The 12,444-nt window shown below is 39.1% G+C and overlaps 1 protein-coding gene across 1 annotated transcript in view; it reads right to left on the bottom strand.

Annotated features, from left to right (window-relative positions):
* Window positions 1–1,508: 1,508 nt before the first annotated feature.
* Window positions 1,509–12,444, bottom strand: part of RPP40 (ribonuclease P/MRP subunit p40) — a gene marked incomplete at its 5' end in the record, with an annotated part of 30,334 nt that continues 19,398 nt past the window's right edge. The window contains 4 exons of the transcript XR_014618188.1: window positions 1,509–1,556; window positions 2,967–3,108; window positions 3,863–3,955; window positions 4,292–4,569. The remainder of the gene's footprint in view (window positions 1,557–2,966; window positions 3,109–3,862; window positions 3,956–4,291; window positions 4,570–12,444) is intronic.

Raw genomic sequence — 12,444 nt, 5'->3', positions numbered from 1 at the left:
GAGCTGTACAGTGTGTAAATCTGCCTTTACCTTGGATTGGTACAGTATTTTTGCATCTGTGGGACCTACTTTTTTGTTCTAGTAGTTTAAACTATATATAAACTGTACAATCTGTAAAGTTTTTATAGAATAAATATTCAGCTGTGAAAACTGGTTAAATAAAACTAATATTTCTTAACACATTTTAAATGCGGTTCTTATATAGTTGTATTTTTCAAAGACAGTTCTGATTTTAAAGAAAGAGATGCATAAATGTTGCAAATTAGAGACTTCAATATTAAGGTTTTAATCTGTCAAATGTATATAAGCTCTTAACAGTTTCCATTGAAATGTTGAAAATTAATTTGTTTTAAACTATATAGATATTTTCTCTTAGATAAGGTTGATAGGAAGACAACATTCAGTAAGTCATTTGATTCTTAATTTTTTTGTTACAGTTTGCAAAAAAATTACTGAATACTCTTTCATATCTCTTAAGAATGTATCATTTTCGCAATAATTCTGTGGTAAAGCAAGTGAGGATTCCCTACCTGAATTTGATTATATTGAAAGGGAGAAAGAAAGATACATTACACAAAGTTCTGTAATGTTAAACCTTTTTGAGTTTGACTCAAGTTGTTATTCACATCCCTTTTCTGGCAGCTTGAAGAAGAATTTGGGCATAGATTGCATCTATTTCAGCTTGAGGATTATGTATGCTATTCTTAACCATGAATAAATTTCACTGAAACAGCCAGCTAGATCTGGAAATATTTAGAAGAATTATATCAGTTGAACATGTAGGCAATTCAAATGAAAAAAATAATTCCATTTGCTTCATTTTGTGTTGTTACTTTCAGTCAGGCTGTTACTATGACTCAATTTGCATATTAAGCTGTGAATAAACGAGAAAAAGTCCTTACTTCAGACCAATTTGTATAGTCATTGCCACAGCTACATAGCTGTGTCACTGCGCAATTGCCCTACCTTTATATTAGAACCAGTAACTAACTTTACGCTATTAAAAATATGCTGTCATTCATTAATGACATACTTTTTTATATATCAGACTATAGAGATATCATTTCTATAGGAAAGTTCTGTCCAGTTCTCTTAGGTACAGGTCAGGAAATATCCTCAGTGTGCAATTGTTACTGATATGCACAACGTACCTGTGGAGGTTCTGAGGATGTTTTCATTTAAGATCAGAAGCATTCAGCAGAAATAGTAAATCTTAGTAATACCTTGCTAAGGCATTTGTACTGAAGAGGTCATATAGGGAGTAAACAGGGTAGTTTTTTTATTTTAGTGTCTCTAAGATAAATATGTGGAAGCAATGTAAACTGAACATCTTACCCAACAGGAGAGGCCCATCCAGCAAGGTAGGCATCAGGTACTGAAGTAAAATGCAGTGTACCTGTTTTTCACATTCCCCTCACATCTGAATTGCTGCACTATCAATCCACAAGAGATACCTCCAATAATTGCAGGTATGTGAATCTTCCATGGCTGCCTCTTCTTACAGGGCTTGAATTCTATTAATGATGATTTTTGAAGAGTTTACAGATTTCCAAACACTTCAGGGGAAAAAAAAAAAAAAAAAAAAAAAAAAAGCACTTGTGAGGAAAAGTGGCAACACTGTGAAGATTTTCTATCAAATATCTAATAAGTAACACAGAACTTTTTTTTTTTTGACAGCAGCTAAAATTAAAGTCCTCCAACCCACACAACTGAGGACCATATATTTGAATGGAACAACATTAAGGCTAGTTTAGTTTTTAGAAAACCATAACAGAATAAAAGACAGCAAAATGATGGCCTTCTAATAGCAATCAATCAATCATGAGATCATATAAAGTGACTCAAGACCTTTTAAAATTAGTGTTTTCAGTGCTTTTCTTCACAGAAGTCAGGTCTTTGTTTAGCCTGTTTCACTGCTGATGCTTGTATTGTTCTACACAAGCTTGCAATACTGCATAGGTAAATCAGCCTGAAGAATCAGATTTAGCTTCTGATCCTTAAATGCAGCTGCAGCCACAAGGGATTTACTGGGCCCAAGGACAAGGGTGGAAAGACTGCTGAAACCAGCATTACCTTCTAAGGCACTTTGGAGTTGCAACTTCACAAAAGCAGTTGCACTTTAAGATGCCTTTTCTATGCTGATTCTGGTACTGAGGTACTGGGGTGTGAACAACTTGTTCTAGGAAATTTTGGAGCCTCACAGGTTGTTGGACCCAGGTGCTAAGAACATAGAAATGATATCTTTCTGAATGTCTGAGAGAACTTCCATATGGTGTTTTTGTGTTTTTTTTGTTTTGGTTTGTTTTTTTTACACCCTTCAGGCACAAAGACAAATTACAAAACCTGCTTGGGTGTCAGACATCTAGCCAATGGCTAGTAGAATTTGGAAAGATGGTACTGGAATAGGAACTTGAGTTAGCTTTAACCTGGCTCAGTCTTGACCCCTAAAGCTCCTGTCAAGACTGTCTGCTACTGTAAGTGCTTTACTGTATTACACAATCTGCTCTGTAAGGAATTCAGAATTCACTAGAGACAAGTGAGAAAGCAACTATCAGTGTTGGTGCTGAAATATCAAAGTATGACAGGAACCTTAATAGTACAGTCTATGAATCTCTCTGGGACATTCTAGTTCTCCTGAAGTAGGTACTATCACAGGCAGTAGAAGCAGCAAAGGGTTAAGTACTGGCAATTGAACTGGGCAGGCCTTTGTGTATGCTTACTGCACAAAAAGTTCCATTACAATCATATTTATTTTTGGAATTAAATAAAGTTACTTTTCTCCTGGTCAGGAAACAGTACCAGAAAGACATGATTTGAATGTACTTGGAACTGTAGGAAAGCCACCTGTCACACCTTCTCTTGATTTGTTACTTTGGGGAAAACAGAAACTACAGCAAGGTTTTAGCTCTAGATAAGTTAACCTACAACAAAAGGTATTTGGGGCTAATTTCAAAAGCTGAACTTACCTCGAGGTCTTTTCTTTGTTCCACGTTACTCATTTGCCTAAAGCCTGGATTTCAAGCAGTTTCCTTCAAGAAGTCCTTCACTGGATTGCTGATGTTGCTAAAGGGTACTTCTCTGTGCTCCAGAAACCGCACCATTATTGTTCTGAAAAAAAAGCAGAAGAATTTAATCACCTTTTTAGGTGAGATCCTTTTGTTGAAGCTAGGCTTACTTGAAAGCAATTGAAAAAGGTGTTGAAATACATCAGTGCAAAAGCAAGCAGTTATAGCTCCATTATTTCATACTTTATCCAAACAGTGGGGAAAAATAGGACTGCAGACATCTAGGGAACAGGGCCATAAACAAAACATTTCTGGCTGAGTGGATGGGAGAGATGCTCTTCAATGAATCGAGCCAATAATCTACCTGGCTTGTTGGTGGGAAGTTGAAGTACTTCGTGTTCATCTGGGCTTTGACAAGTACACCTTGGATGAGAGTGGGAGGAAGGTGATATCTCTCAACTCAATTACAGTTAGCCTTATGAATTTCCATGCTAAGGAACTGCCAGCAGCTGTCAACACTCAGGCAGTCTTACAGTGCTATATCAGAGGCTGAGTTGGCAATGTTAGATCACGCAGCATGAGTGCTGTTACACTGAAGACTGCACACAGGTAAATTTTCCTTTCCAAAGGAAGCTGTAGCCATCAGGATGAGAGCCCCTGTATGGCGTAAGATCACCATGTCATATACCTGTTCTGAAGAGCTGCTCACATTTCTCTAGAGAATACTTCAGTTACAGGTCTCCGCATTTTTTTTTCTTACTCTTGAGGAACATGACTGGTGGATTGTCATACACCAGACTTTCAAACACAAGCAGGGAAATAAAGAAAAAAAAAAAAAGAACATTGTGAGGCATTACCAGGATGTAGAGCAGTTTGACATGTAAAGATTCTGAAGTGCAATATGAAATGAGGTGATGGTGACAGAGTCCTGTTGGTTCTCCTTAGCCCTCCTGCACAGGGAAAAATAAAACAAATAAGGGAAACTGGTAACCACCAAGACAGAGCAGGGAAGTATTTAAAACAGCAGCATGAAGAAATAAAGGAATAGCAGTTATACTTTCTTAAGTCCTAATGTTAGAGGAGAGAAAGGCCAGGTGAACATTTACCTGTTCAATCCATCAGTGTAGAGTACGTTATCAGTACCTACAGCTAAACTCATGCAGACAAGCCTCACATTTGCAGTCTCTGGTCCTCACGGGAGACTTCAACCACCCTCATATCTGCTTGAGGGATAACAGAGAAAAGAGAAGGCTCCAAGGGGTGAATTCATCAATGTATAGCAATACCTGAATGGAGGGTATCCAGAAGATGAAGCCAGGCTCTTTTCAGTGGTGTCCTGTGACAGGGCAAGAGGCTGTAAGCACAAACATAGGAGGGTCCATCTGAACATCAGGGAACGCTTTTTCCAATGTCAGGTTGACTGAGCAGTGACCCAGGTTGCCTGGAGAGAGTTGAGATCTTCAGAAGCCTCCTGGACAACCAGCTCCAGGTGGCCCTGCTTGGGCAGGGGAGTTGGACCAAACGACCTCCAGAGGTCTCTTCCAGCTTCAACTGTTCTGTGTTTCTGTGGGGAAAACAAAACTAAAATAAACTTGTATTTATTTTCCAATGATACAAACATCATCCACAAATGATCTTTATGGCTAGAGCTGAAGGATCATCAGGCTCTGCAATACTACATGCTTTAATCTTTTAAGAACCCAACATCTTGTGCTCAAAGGTACCAAATCACCCAGAACAGAGCTGAACACAGAGTGACTTGTGTGTTTTGGATAAGACGGGGATCATCTTTTACTCTAGTAAAAAGCCTAAAGAAAAAGTCTTATTTGTTTCTTCAAGGATAAACAGGATTGAAATACTTAAACAAAACAAATACACATGCCTTTTATAATACCTGAAGAATTGCTTTAACCTCAGCAGCTTCTAAAAATTTTGCCTTTTTCTTCCCTGAGGTCTGCCTTAATCAATCAAGCTGCAATGCTTCTGGCAGTCATACTGAAATGCAGCCACACTGGCTACTGAAGAAGACAGTAAAATATGTTAAATTGGACCTAACAGCTCACACAATCTGCTGTGTATATCCTCTGGATATAACTTACCAAACACACTATAGAAAGACAATATAACACTGCAAGGTGAGAAGTCAATTAACAATGCTATAATAAAACAGTATTTCCTAAATGCTTCTTTCTGAGACTCATTCATTATGACCCTATACTTCCATCTCCAGCAAAATGTCATGATCGTTAGACAAAGCCCAGAATATAAATACTCTTCAAAGTCTTGCTTAGCATCCCTGCCTCTTCCTTATCAATTAATATTTCACCGAATTCACAGTACCATCCTTCTCAGTGGGAGCAGGCACTCACACACCTCAGCATCGCTCCAGCCATGTGCTAAGCCAACTGGCCACTGCCAGTAGCAACTTCTGTGAAATGCAGATGCTGCTCCTCACACTTCTAATGTATTTGAAATTCACTTACCTTGTCAGGTTGGATGGGAATCTTTAGTCAAACACTATTATTTAAAAAACATAATAAAAAAAATTGTTAAGCCAGGAATAACTAAAACACACACATCTACAGAAACCGTGCTTGCACTCCATGATGTAAAAATGACAAAATAAGTAAGTTTTCTTTCCACGTTGGTTTCAGTAAGGTCTGCTGTGGCACAGGACTGCTATGTCATAGAAGCACACTATGTTCAAATGTCACAAGGCACACATGTCCACATTTTTTTCCTTCCTTCTCTCCAGCCCTCTCACTGGGCTCTACACTCAGAAAGAGCAGCGGGAATTAGAGCTAGAAATGTGGCAAGTCCTGAACATAGGTTCTGAAATAATTTTTTGATTCTAAATAGCAGTTAACAAAATTAACAAGAATGTCATGCTGGGAGCTTCTGAACGAGACAAGCACTTGAATCAAGAGGATCAAAATAAGACAAAATAAGAAAGCAAAGGAAAGCAACCATGTCCACAAGAGGTTTGTTTTTGTTTTTGCTTGCTTTGTAGGCCTCGTGACTAGTCATGTCAAAATAGGAGTCTGCAGACTGAACTTTGTGATCTCAAGAGCTGAGCTGTAGCATCCCCAGAAGCAGCTGTAAAGTCAGCATTGCACCGCATCTAAGAATAACTGAAGTCACACTTTCATTTTGGAGTGTTTATGAAGGAATTACACATTCCTTTATGCTGACACAGAAAATCCAATTCTAGATATAGATTAAGTATGTCCGTACATCCAGGGGAAGACAAAAGTCAGGTTTTGACAACAATTTCTATGAAGCAAAGCAAATTTCATTGCTGAACTTTCAAAAATAAACAAGCAAATAATACCGCAGTCCATAACATTATACATATATAATGTAACAAATAAGCCATATAAAAAATTTCCAGAAGTTCCCCAAGACAGGTTGATTAGCTGAGGAAGAAAGAGAAAAAAAAAAAGTAATAATAATTTTGCCAATTTCTAGGAAAAGACAAACAGAGAACTTTAGGTTCAGAGACCTTAGAAGTCCTCAGCAGAGTTTTGTACTCCAAGAAATTGGCTTGAACCCAGGAAGTGCCCTGAAGGAAAATTTCTGGCCAGTAATTCCCAATAACTTGACATTCCACCATGATTTCCCTGTCTCTGACATTCCTGGTGCTCCTTTAAGTTCATGCCAATGAAGAGGAACTGTGCTTGAGAAGAGCTTCAGTGCTAATGGCAAGGATCTACAGCACACTCTCTGGAAATGTGTTATCGCTGAAGACACAGTACCCAGTAGTACAAGGCACAAGCAAGGTAAGTGTTGGATTTGCTCAGACCACTGCCTCATCACAAACTGGAACTCTTTACACGGACAATGGAGAATAAGAACACGTCCAGAATGTACAAAAAATAAATAAATAAAAAGTAATGCACAAAAAGAGAGGTAGTTCCCTTGCAAGAATGACAACTGAGAATAAGGCTCTTTTACACCTGTTTCTCCTATAAGTACAACAGGAGCTCTACTCAAAACACGGCATGAAGGTGTCTGTGCACAGTGCCTCGAATGCTGCCATACTTGACACTGCAAATCACTGATGATAAACCATCAAGAGTACAACTTTGCTACAGACTTGATGACTTTCCCCACTAAACACACTATCACCAGCTCGCAGGCTTTCTCATTAAGGCAGCCACAACCCCAGCTCATACCAGCAACGTGAAACTGCCCCTTCCAACATGTTCTCCCTGATAACTAACGCCCAGCTGCTTCACGTCTTTGTCCAGCCAAAACAGCCAACCAAGGCACACACATGGGAGGAGGTGGAGTCTTCTAAGAACCCGACAGAAGCACTGATATAACACTGCATTATCCTAAGGGCCTTCCAACCTCACCGTACTTGCAGCCCAAAAGCTGCTGGGTAGCCAGCACCTGGTACTAGTTCTTTCTTTTCGGTTTGTGGTTTGATAAGGGACACAGAAAATTACTTCAACACGTGCACGAAACCACTGCTGGAATTGCCACAGAAATGGGTGTGGAGGACATAATAGAGGACAAGGCAAATGCCAAAGCACCTCAGCCTGTGAGAAAGATTCAGAGATTGTGTAAAACCATAAAAAACCTGAAGGCTGTGGGTCTCCTGCAGCAAGACCTGGCTTTCTTGCCTGGGGCCAGCAGGGATTCAGCCCCCAGAAGCGAGGCTGTTGCTCGCTGCTCCCTCTGTGGAAGGACTGCATTTGTCAGGGCTGGATAGCCTGTAACTGCGTCTCCGTGGGAACCCCTAAGGGGGAAACCAGGGTCTCCTCAGAACTGACAGGAAAATTTAAGACTTCCTTGAAGAAGAAAAGGAGCAAGGCACAAGAAATCCAAGGCAAGAAGTGGAACTATTCCTAGCAATCATGATAATTGCAGTTTTGTAAGTTAGGCTGGCTGGGTGCCCAGAATGGGTAAACAACCCTGAACCAGTTTAACTGACAAGCGTATTACAGCTTGCATGGCTCTGACACAAGGCAAAATGACCTCCAACTTTTCCAAAATCTTAGCTACAGATTTTCTCCCCATGTTTTTTTGTTTGTTTGTTTGTTTTTCCTCTAATTGTGTAATTTAATAAACCTAGAACTGCTCTAGGATAGCAAAGTTTGGTATTTCCAACAGTAAGCATGAGGTTTAGACACAGCTATCAGTAAAAGCAAATGGGAAATAAATTTTGCTTAGATCTAAGTTTTAAAAATCCTTATTTTAAATATATTTCTAACACATAAACAGCTGTTGTACATACACAATGCATAACATGTAGTATTCACTTGTATATGCTGCATGGACAATTTACCCAATAAGTTTACAAGGTTTTCCCCATTGTAAGAGTTTTAGCCATGTTTTTTCCTTTATTTTTGTTGTTGTTTTACAACTCACCCAAATACTTTTGTATGAAGACAACTTTAAACTCAATTTTATCCCTGTGTTACAATGACCCAGTATTATCCCAGCAGAATTTCTGAATTCAATGCTTCTGAAGATCAGAAGCATTCACAAAATTGCAATGAAGGGCCTGTTGGCACAGCTTCAGGAGCTTTACTTAAAGGTCCAAGATTATGTGTGAGGGAGAAACTTTCACAAGCAGTTTTAAGAACTCTGAAGGTAGATATCAGGCATGCTTTACTTGAAGTCCTGTGTTGTAAACAAACATTTATTTATTTTTTAAACAGAAGATGGAAGATTGCAATTATTTCAATTTTTGGTCTGCACAGGCTTTTCATGCCTACAACGATTTCATCTGAATGCCAGTGTTCTTTCTACAGCTGGAACTATACATCCCCTCATCAAATAACACCAATATGGAAAGACAAAATTATTATTAAAAAAAAAAAAAAAATTGGTGTCTCTCAAGTTTACTGAGGGAAGAGGCAAAAACCTTATGAAACAGGAGACCCTGAAAGGCTGTGCACTATATCCTTCCCCAGCTTTCCAATTAGCACTGTATCCAGATACATGCTTAACATCCTTCAGCCCTCTTTGCTGTGTTGCCATTATCCCCCAGTAACCCCGAGGCAGAACTTGACAAAAGCTCAGAAGAGCTCCTAGAAATAACGTGTAAAACCATTTGCCACCTGAAGGGGTCAGTCGGAACTGACTGGAACGCAGGAGAGCTGGAAACCTGGTACCCTTCTAGCTTGACCTGCCTGGAGCTGGTTACCACGCTGCATTTCTTCAAAACCCCAAATCTTGTGGTGTTTAGGCTCCTAAACTCCTATTCACACATACACAAAGTAGAACATGAGCATTGTTGGCAACAAGCTGCTGAAAATTGTACTACCTAACTTCAATAGGTTCATCCTTCTTAATGATCATTTTTTAATCACGACACAAAAAGCAGTCCCTTCGATCCAGTTTTGTTTCTCCTTTGGCCTTTTTAATTTGCTAGCTTCTCAGGCCTTGATTCCAGCTTCCCATAAACTCAGAATCACATAAATCACATTTTTTTTGCATCACAATTTGCATCTTTTCTAATAAAAAGAAGGCCTAATTCTCTCCTAGCATTATGTCTCTGAGCATTCTTCCTTAGTGTCCTGTGGAGCTGCATCCGATTCACAGCAGAGTACAAAAATGACTGGAGCATAGCAAATCTTTTGGTTGCCTTCATTCAGACCCCATAGTTTCTTTTGCTGTTATCTATCTTTCCCACAAATTCCACTTGATGCCTACTAACAAAATGCACAGCACGCTAGCTCTAGACTTGCTGCTTATGCTACTCTTGACGCTTTTCTTTTCCCCAACCCCCTACCATCACAGTACTTTATTTATTCTTCTGACTTCTGCCAAACACTGAAGTCATAGCTTGAATCTTCAGTTTACTCAGGTCTCTAGCTCTTTTCCTTATTCTATAGCTGCCTTCTCCTTTTCCTTATACACATTATCATGTCTGAGTAACTGTATTTTTCATACCTGTATTACATAATGGACAACTGTAGTTTATTTTCCTTCTCCCCTTCTCACTAAAACCTGGCAGCTCACAACGCTCAGTCCATCTGCATTTTCACATCTTCTGGGAAAATCCGGAGTTCACTGTAACACAGGGGTTAAGAAATATGAAGCTTATTTTGGCTCTGCTGTGATTCCGACTCCTAGCAGCCAACTTGCCTCTTTCAAAATGTCATTTTTCAACAAAACCCATGGGCTCTAAGACTTTAATTCATCCCCAAACTACATGCAGATGAGCAGGCTCCAGCCAGCTCTCACTTGCCCATGAAGCCAACATGCTAATACAGCTCCATCTTTGCTTTCAAAAACCTCATGACAGGCTAATTAATTTAATAGTCCAGACTTCTCTTTGGCTGGTTTCAATTCCCTTCCCAGAAAGCTTCCCCCAGCTCTTTACAATACCTTGAAACTGTTTTTCACTATCTCAAACAATTATTGTTCTTGACAGTTGGTCTCAGAATTTTCCATGTACCAACCTTTTCCATCACCATGGCAAGCCAGATGCTTTGGGAAGAAAAGAAGGAAAAACAAGGCATGACAGATCCCTTTTGTACTTTGCCCAAAATCTCCAAAAAATGTTAAATATGACATTATTCAGCTGGCAATAACACACTCAGAACAGCTACAGGGACACAAAGCAACAGGCTACGTGTCTAACCATGGGGCAACGACAAACTTTCTGAAGCTTGTTTAAGAACAACCAAACAAACTTGAAAGCACTGGCTTGGATGAACCAAACTGAAGTGCGTTTCTCTCTATCCTTCCTTTTCTAGCAACAGCAAAATCTTTTGTGCAACTTCACCACTTTTGAGTGGGTTGTTTGTTGTGTTTTGTTTTTTTTTTTCTTCAAAAGAAGATTGGAAACACTGTAAGGTGGAAAGCAGAGGTGGACTCTGCACATTACTAGAGTGCTGGACACAATGCTGGTAGTATACCATGTGCCTTTCACATTCAGTATCAAAAATGGTTAGGGTTTCAGTGAAGTTCTCAGAATTTGCACTACTCCCTCTTTCTTATTCACAAATAGTGAATCCTTCACTGAGAACATCTAGGAAATTTATGCAGGAGGGTTTAGACATCAGGAATCAAGTTTATTCCTCATAGGAAAACTGACTGTAGTAACTTCCAAACTACAGATGTGGCGAAACATCTTGTGGAGTTAAATTAGACAGAAAAAAACAAAATCAAAAAACCAAAACAACAACAAAAAACACACTGTGAAATCAAAAGAACAAAAGTCCAGAACAAGGCAGCTACCTATTTCTACTTCTAAATGGAAACAAAATTCTTCAAAAAATCTGATTCAATAACCCCTACCCAGTGGCACACAGAACACCTTTGAGCAGAGGAGAGGACACAGCTCCAGTGGCCAGCATCACCAGATGATTTAGGCAAAAGACATACCATCCTCAACTGTACTTATTTATAAGGCAGAGTATTATAGAGTATTGTAGTTAATTTACAGTAAGTGCCTTTCCTGGGCATTTTCTTGCCATAGTACCACAAGAAACCAAGAGTGCTTATTACAGTGGTGTCCAGCCTCTTCATTTTTGCACAGATCCTGGTATTTGTAGGTCTTCTTTTAGGGAAGTATCTCCTCTTCTTGTTTGACCGGGAATGGAATATATCTAAACATATGTAGAAGTATTTGGCACAGTAAGCTATTGTTTCATTAAGAAAAGTACAGTAACCACTTGATTTTTACCAAATTCAGCACACTGTGGAAGAACATGGGAAATCTCAATCTGCACTGAAATCAACCTTCTTAACACATGCTGACCTCTTCTGTCCATTTGACTCTTACTGAGTTCACAAAAAGAAGTACAGAAGAAATACTCAAAAAATACTCAACTTAGTACTAAAATACTGTAACTTTTTCTCAATCACTAAGATCTCCCTTCAAGACAAATTTTATGTTTAATCTCAGTCCAAGACCAATTTCTAAGGTCTTCTATTTCTTTCCTTTATCCACTTTTGCTTTTTTTTTTTTTTTTTAATGGAAATGAATTGAGAGGGAAGAAGGGCACCACAGACATTTTAGAGCAGTAATTGTATGAGCTTGCACACTTCAGCCTTTTTAAGAACCTGAGGTGCTTTTACCTTGCTCTCATCGTTTACACGGACAAGCACTTAAAACACTTTGGACAAAATCTGTTTCATAAAGCAATTTCTATGCTATTGAAAAAGCCTCAAACATCTGCCCTGTGTTACCACTGCAGTTATTCATTACTGAAATTTGTTTCTGAATCATATTTTTTGAGTATTCCAGAAAATATCAGGTATTCCCGAAATGACTGTTCTCCAAGGAAAAAGAAAGAAAGAAAGAAAGAAAGAAACAAACAGAAGCACCACCTTCTTGGAGGTATACTATTTGCAAACTAAACTGTGAGTTGCCAGTGCTGAGAGCTTTGAATGACAGTTGTCAGATTGCTCTTCCAGAAGAAAGGCCAGACGTCCACAGTTTATATTCCCTGGAAGCAAGTCCTCCTTGCGTATC

This window comes from Netta rufina, assembly GCF_964035555.1.
Source record: "Netta rufina genome assembly, chromosome: 2".
NCBI lineage: Eukaryota > Metazoa > Chordata > Aves > Anseriformes > Anatidae > Netta > Netta rufina.
Note: the sequence above shows the minus strand (reverse complement) of the source record. Positions and strands in the feature narration are given on the sequence as shown.